The sequence below is a fragment of the Thamnophis elegans genome, chromosome 16 (genome assembly GCF_009769535.1).
Source record: "Thamnophis elegans isolate rThaEle1 chromosome 16, rThaEle1.pri, whole genome shotgun sequence".
In the NCBI taxonomy this organism is placed as follows: Eukaryota; Metazoa; Chordata; class Lepidosauria; order Squamata; family Colubridae; genus Thamnophis; species Thamnophis elegans.
In genome coordinates this window covers 1,200,961-1,208,166 of record NC_045556.1, presented here as the reverse complement: position 1 = coordinate 1,208,166, position 7,206 = coordinate 1,200,961, and the positions used below count along the sequence as shown (strand labels likewise).

At 46.1% G+C, this 7,206-nt stretch overlaps 1 long non-coding RNA gene across 1 annotated transcript in view; it reads left to right on the top strand.

Moving 5' to 3' along the window:
- Window positions 1-5,943, top strand: part of LOC116519099 — a 71,926-nt gene extending 65,983 nt beyond the window's left edge. Inside the window, exon 4 of the long non-coding RNA XR_004256620.1 lies at window positions 5,571-5,943. This is a non-coding gene — a long non-coding RNA (uncharacterized LOC116519099). The remainder of the gene's footprint in view (window positions 1-5,570) is intronic.
- The last annotated feature ends 1,263 nt before the right edge of the window (window positions 5,944-7,206 follow it).

Here is a 7,206-nt window from a genome sequence, read left to right as displayed (position 1 = left end):
TCCTGGCAACGTGATAACAGACATGCCAACGCTTTATGAGTTAAATGTTGCTGTAGAGTCTCCCTCTTTGGTGTCTTTTTGTACATGTCGGAGGGGGGCAGAAATTCTGACTTGGGGTCTGCTTCGGCCTCCTGGTGGGGGGCTTTGGGCGAAGGCTGAAAGGAAGAGCCGCTGGTGGCGAAGAGCCATTCCACTGGGACTGCATCATGGCCTGGAACTGGCTGACCATCTCAGCCCCCTGAACCTCCAGGCGCTGGTCCCCGGCCTTGCACTCCCGCAGGTCTTCCCTCTGCTTAGAAAGCAATAGCAGTGGACTTAGCAGTGGACTTATATACCGCTTCATAGGCCTTTCAGGCCTCTCTAAGCGGTTTACAGAGAGTCAGCATATTGCCCCCAACAATCTGGGTCCTCATTTTACCCACCTCGGAAGGATAGCAGAAAGCCTATGCTCCTAGTCCTCAGTGAGGTGCTTCTGCTGAGCCTCCTTGTCGGTCAGATCCAATTTGAACTGAGTTGTTTGGCCAACTCTTTCTCCTGGTGGCTGCTTAGCTCCAGCAACTGCTTCCTGTTGGGGCCCTAAGGAGCCCGGGCGGGCAGGCGAGGAGTGGCGAGTAGAGGCTGGCAAGGCACCCTTCGATGTGAGTGACATCAAGCTGGCCATGCCCACCCAGTCACATGACCACCTAGCCACGCCCACCCAGCCAGTCATTAGGCAGATCAGTGGTCCGTGGGATTTAAAATTATGAATTTGGTGGTCCCTGAGATCCAGAAGGTTGGTGACCCCCCCCCCCACTAGAGAACCCGAGAATGGCCAATCTAGGCAACCATAGAATTCTTTATTGGCCAAGTGTGACTGGACACACAAGGAATTTGTCTTTCATGGCTAAGCTCTCAGTGTACATAAAGATGTAAGGGATAAATCAACCACAGTCATAGTCAACATAAAAATACATTCTTCATAAATCATAAGATACAACACTTCATGATAGTCCTAAGATACTAAATAAGCAATCAACATAAATCGTACTGGGAGACTAAATAAAACAATATAAAAACGTAAAGATACAAGCAACAAGGTTATAGTCTTAAGTAGAAAAGGTAACAGAAAGGATGAGGAGAAGAACAGTAATTACACTCTTAGTAAATAGTTTGAGAGTGTTGTGGGGATGAGTTGTTAAGCAGAGTGATGGCATGTGGGGGAAAACTGTCCTTGTGTCTGGTTGTTCTGATGCGCAATGCTCTATGAGGGTAGAAGTTTAAATAATGTATGTCCATACCAGAGGTGGGTTCCTACTGGTTTGGACTGGTTCGGCCAAGTAGGTAGTAACTCAGCCAGACACGCACCTGAACCGGCGGTGCTATCTTGATTTTCTGTCCTGCCTATGCGCAGAACAATCTTCATTGAAAAAATATAATTATTTCCCTTTTTTAATGTTGTGCGCATTCGCAGACCTTTTGAGGTGCAAAGGCGCACGCATGCAGAGCACGCATCAGGTGTGCATGTAAGCGAAGCTGAACCAGTAGTAATGCCGGCAGGAACCCACCCTGGTTCATACGCAGGGCCAGATTTAGATGAAAAGAGGCCCTAGGCTATTCCACTTATGAGGCCCTTTCACCTCCCATTTTTAAGTTTGTAAATTGCATGAGAGACAATAAAATACATCATTACTGTGATATATATCAATATGTATATCAATATATATATAGCTGGCCTCCCGACGGAGGGCGGCTCTGCTCTGCGGCAAAGGCAGGCAGGCCAGCCGCCTCCCCTGCTGCGCTCAGCTGCCCGGCTCGGCCCCCTCGCCCTCACCTGCCTGGCCACTGGTGGGCTCCGCGTCGACGGGGTGGCTACTGGGAGCGGCCGCGCCTCTCGCCCGACCGCCGGTGCCGGGAACGTGGGCGAGCTCCCCAACTGCTGCGGCGCTGGAACGATCTTAACCAATACATTTTTATGTTTGTTTATTAGTCATCTGCGTAGAATTTCTCCTTATTTTCAGTTCAGTGTTTTAGTGTCCACTGTTTTTAGAATAGTGTAATTTTAATTTTGCTAACAATTTGAATGTAGGCCCCTCTTGATCTCGAGGCCCTAGGCTGAAGCCTAGTTAGCCTATAGGGAAATCCGGCCCTGTTCTTACGCATGCACAATATGTTTCATTGTTTGCACATCACACGCCACAACCATACCACGATCACAAGAAGGCGTGCTCCTTTGCACAATCGCCCAGTGCAGTGTGGTGCTCCTAAACTACACATTTAGGGGGGGAAAAATAATATCTCGAGAAAATGGGAGGAGAGGCTCAGGTTTCGACCCGGCGATTTATCTTGGAGGGTTGCAACTCTGGATCTCCTGCCTTCCCCAACTCTGCCCCTCTCTTAGCTCGGTCGGGAGACGCAGAGACCCTAAACGTTGCCGGCTTGTGTCATTGGTGGGTTTTCTCACTCTACACAAAGACAATTTGGGTTAGGAAGTAGCGATTTTACAAAAGCTTGTAAGCAGATCATTAAAACATGGCAGATGTAACGTCTTCACCTTAGCCCACGGGCTCCCGGGATAAACAAGATTTGCACACGGATGTTAAACTAATGGAAATGCAACATGCAGTAGCAGCCTCCCTCTCTCGGGAGCCGTTTGAACAAAAGGTTTACAATGTGTTCATTTTACTAACCAGAGAGGAGGAATCTCTCCTGGGTTCGTGTGTGTGTGTGTGTGTGTGTGTGTGTGTGTGTGTGTGTGTATTTCAAGAAGAGACAGAGAAAACATTTTCTGACAATGAAGTGGTCAGGAATGAAGCAGAGTGCTTAATCTAATGACTGTATTAATTATCTGAGCATAACACCCAATTTATTTAAAATTGTTTATCTTGAAAAACAAGGCTGCTGGGGGATTTGTGAAATCCCTCGGCTTCCCTCTTTCTGGTGGCAGTTGGCTAACGGTGGCAAATTACATCTAAATTACATATCAACCAATATTAGTATTAATTGTAAAGTAACCTCGGTGTTACTTAATTGTGGGTATAATAAAGGATGACAATTAGTCATAATATATTATTTAACCAAGAAAGATCAATATTGTTTAGAGCAGGTGCCATGTTTAAGTGTCTCAAACGGACTCAAATCTCAAACTGGCTCACTTCAAGACATTGTTCCTTCTGAAATTCACAGAGCTTGTCCAGGAAAACCTCTTTTTTTTTTCGGACGGTGGATTCAAAGCCCGAGATTCCAGAAATTCTGCAAGAAAACCGTGCAAAAAAGAAATAGAAGAGATTTTGAAAACCGTTGCCAAAAATTTTGCAATGATGGTAACCCAGTTATGAAATGAACCCAGATTTCCCCACTGATATTACTTGCCGGAAGTCGGCTGGGAAGGTCACAAGTGACGATCACATCTCTCTCTCTCTCTCTCCCTCTCCCTCTCTCTCTCTCTCTCTCTCTCTCTCTCTCTCTCTCTCTCTCTCTCTCACACACACACACACACACACACACACACCATGCTGGCCTGGGAAATTCTGGGAGTGTCAGGCCTGCAGCCATCTTTTCTTGTGGGTCTTTGGAGTGCCACACTTTCTATTATTCTACTATGCATTTTCTATTGTGGGAAAATGGGACTGTGGGGGATTGTATGGAATTAGATGCAATGTAGCCATAACAACATTCTTTCTAGAAAACCAAGGTCATCATCCTTAGTTTTTGCAATTCTGCACCTGACTGGAACTGGATGGGAGGAAGCTGCCAGCACGGCAGTGGGAGATTGGACCATGTGATGGACTTGTGGGTTTTGGGGCAAGATCTTGAACTGTCAACTGGGTGGGGAAAACCGGGAAGCGTTCAGATTCGGGGTCTCCCAGATGTACCAACATGGCTCTCTTAATAAATTGGAACTTTGAGCAATACTTTGGACTCTGATTTAATTTTGGATGCTATTTGGAACCCTGACAGGGAGTTGAAGTCTGCACCTCTTAAAGTAGCTAAGATTGGGAAACAGTGGTCCAGTCACTCGACCCAAGCGTTTTACTTCTATTTTCAGGCTATATAAATAAACCTATCCATCATCACCACCTTCATCTTGACACGCCTGATCGGGTGACTGTGGGGATGCTATGACGGTTGCAAATGTGGGACACTTTTTTAAGTGCAGTTGTAACTGCGAAGGGCCGTTAAGCGAATTGTCATAAGTCAAGGGCTACCCGTAGAAGCAAAGTTTCTGCCTTGAAGGAGCTCCGTGCCACCCGAAAGACTAGCTAGTTTGCACTAGTGGTGAATATCTGAATATCTCTGGTGGAGAAAGAGGGTGGAGGTTCGTTCTGCAAGCTGGTGGGCTGGTTTCTGAATGTTTCATTACCAGGCTGGGTAACATCTTCAGTGGAGCTTAGGGGATGTTGGTGTCCTAATGTCCATAAGGGCTTCGCGCGGTTTGTAGATCTTGGGATGGTGAGGTCACTTCAGGTGAAGGTCCCATGAGATCAGGGTCCAATATCTCAGGGGCTGCCCCAAAGGAGAGGGAGTCACCCCGTTCTCCAAAACACAAGAAGCAACTAATGGAAACTAATCAAGGAGAGAAGCAACTTAGAACGGAGGAGAAATTTCCTGACAGTTAGAACAATTAACCAGTGGAACAGAAGTTGCCTCCAGAAGTTGTGAATTCTCCAACACTGGAAGTCTTTAAGAAGAGGTTGTCTGAAGTAGTGTAGAGTTTCCTGCCTGAGCAGACGGTTGGACTAGAAGACCTCCAAGGTCCCTTTCAACTCTGTTATTCTATTCTATTCTATTCTACTCTACTCTACTCTACTCTATTGTTATGATGGGTCTTGTGATCACAAGACCCACCACAAGACCCTCACTTGACACACTCATACCTGATCTATCACAAGACCCATCAGAAGATCCTGGCCTGATGGGACCCTCACCTGACGTGATCTCCCCATCACAAAGACCTACTGACCACACAAAGCCCTTAGACACAGAAGAACACCAACACACTGACCTCCCCTAAACTCCACTGAAGGCGTTAACTGGCCTGGTAAGGAAACGTTCGGAAACCAGCCCACCAGCTCAGAGAACGAACCCGCAATCCCGCTAGATAGTTTTTTGAAGCACAAACATCTTCTCCCCCAAAGTCAGTGGTTAATTAGTCCCTTAACTGAAAGCCGTGTGGCTGGGCGCTGTGAGTTGTGAGTTGTGGCTGGGCGTTGTGAGTCCTTGGCTGTAAAGGAGGTGCTCGTTGTCGCCTCCAAGTTCTGGAGAAGGCCAGCTCGGGAGAAGGCCCACCGCCATGGACGTTTTCTTGGAGAGCATTTCAGATGATTTTGCACACTACAATTATCTGCCTAATTAAAATTAAGAAATTAGAACACAGTTAAAAGGAGTCATATTTTGCTCACAGCTAATTTCATTAAAGTATTAATGAAGAGGACTCATTTTCTGGCTGGAGGGGAACTATTTTCTGCAAACGGCCTCCATGCCAGCTAATTTATTCATGCATGAAAAACAACCCAATGAGAAATGTGCAGGCTGGGAACTTCTGGTCCTAATTAAAATATTTAAAACACGATGTCTATTCTGTTTCCATCTAGGCAAATACCTAAGCTTGGAGCCAGCATGGAGCCAATTAACATGGAACAAGCAAACACACAACACCCACAGACTCTGATTAAAGTGCGCATTATTGGACCATACGATATTGTCGAGCACATGTATGTAAATGTTTAATTAACCCATGTCTGAATCCCTGCAATAGTCAAGAAAAGATACTTTCATCCCTGCGGATTGTGGCGGCGTAAGAACAGGTCAACGCCATGTTTTATATATTGCCAGGTCCTTACCTGAGACGGTATTTGGAATTATCCTGCAAAGTCTCAGTCAAGAAATTGGCTATTCTTACTAGGTATATGTACTGACTTTACAGTGGTAGAGTATAACTTGATTCTGCACCTAATAACGGCAGCAAGACTGTTGGTGGCGCAATACTGGAAGAAGGAAGACTTGCCTACAACTCAAGAATGGACATTGAAAGTCACAAACTTAGCCGAGATGGCTAAAATATCGGCATATCTTAAAGACCACTCAAGTGAGAGATATAAACGAGACTGGAAAAAATGGATTGACTATATACAAAACAAATACGGGACCAGGAAACTCCAGTTAGCCTATGCTTAAGATCAGGAATGATCTAAATTGCTTAAAGTTGGTTCAGCAAGAAGAAGCTAAGGTCAATGTAGAATGTCATTAATTTCTTTATTTCTTTTTTCCCAACAGATTTTAGACTGTGTTTGTTAGAAATCCATACCGTGTACGGGTTCTGGGAAGTCGGGGGGGGGGAGGAGGAGGGGGGTTGGGGGTGGAGGGTGGAGGGAGGGAGGGGTATACATTAGGCTAGACAAGAATTTGGTGGTAAACTAGAACTATTTTGACATACAAAAAATTGTACTTCGATGTCTTACTGATTGAGGAATGATGAAATGTTTGCCTTAAAAGAAATAAAACTTTTGAAACGATGAAAAAGAAATTTATTTTGGGGCGGGGGTAGGGGAGGATAATGCTCTTTGTGCACATCAGGGAAACTGAGGAAAGGCGAAGACATGGAAGCGTTATTTGGAGCTGTCCTGGAGTTGCCTTGGCCTCTAGTCGAATGGTATTTCCCGCCGGTGATTACAGACAGAAGCAAGAGCTTAAAACGAAAAGTCAACCTTGGACATCAGAATTGGAGGGATCCTTCTTCTCATTCACCCAAAAGGTCCATGTATGACCCCATTCTGGGGTTTTGATGCACAGAAGAGCCATCCTGGTTTCCATCTTCATGCAAAGATCATTTCTTGTGTGGTGAAATATCATAAGTCAAGGTGTCCCATATGGAAACCTGGCCATGCGCTCTGCCTTCCCTTGCCAGAGAGAGAATGGTAGGAAGGGCCCAGCTCCTGAGGGTGAAAAGAGGGGAAGGAGGGGAAGGAGGAGACTTGGCCCCAGCTTGGTTCTCCTCACTTTTGGCCCCTACCTATGACCTTTTTCTCCCCCCCAAAAAATGCTGGTTCCTTGTGTCATTTTCACAGTTGCATTTCGACAAACGATGCACGCGCAACAGAAGGAAGTTAGACGTGAGCCGCCCGACCAAGAGGAAGGGCTTGGAAGTGCTTTGTTGTTAGTTGTGAAGTCGTGTCTGACCCATCGTGACCCCCTGGACAATGTTTCTCCAGGCCTTCCTGTCCTCTCCCA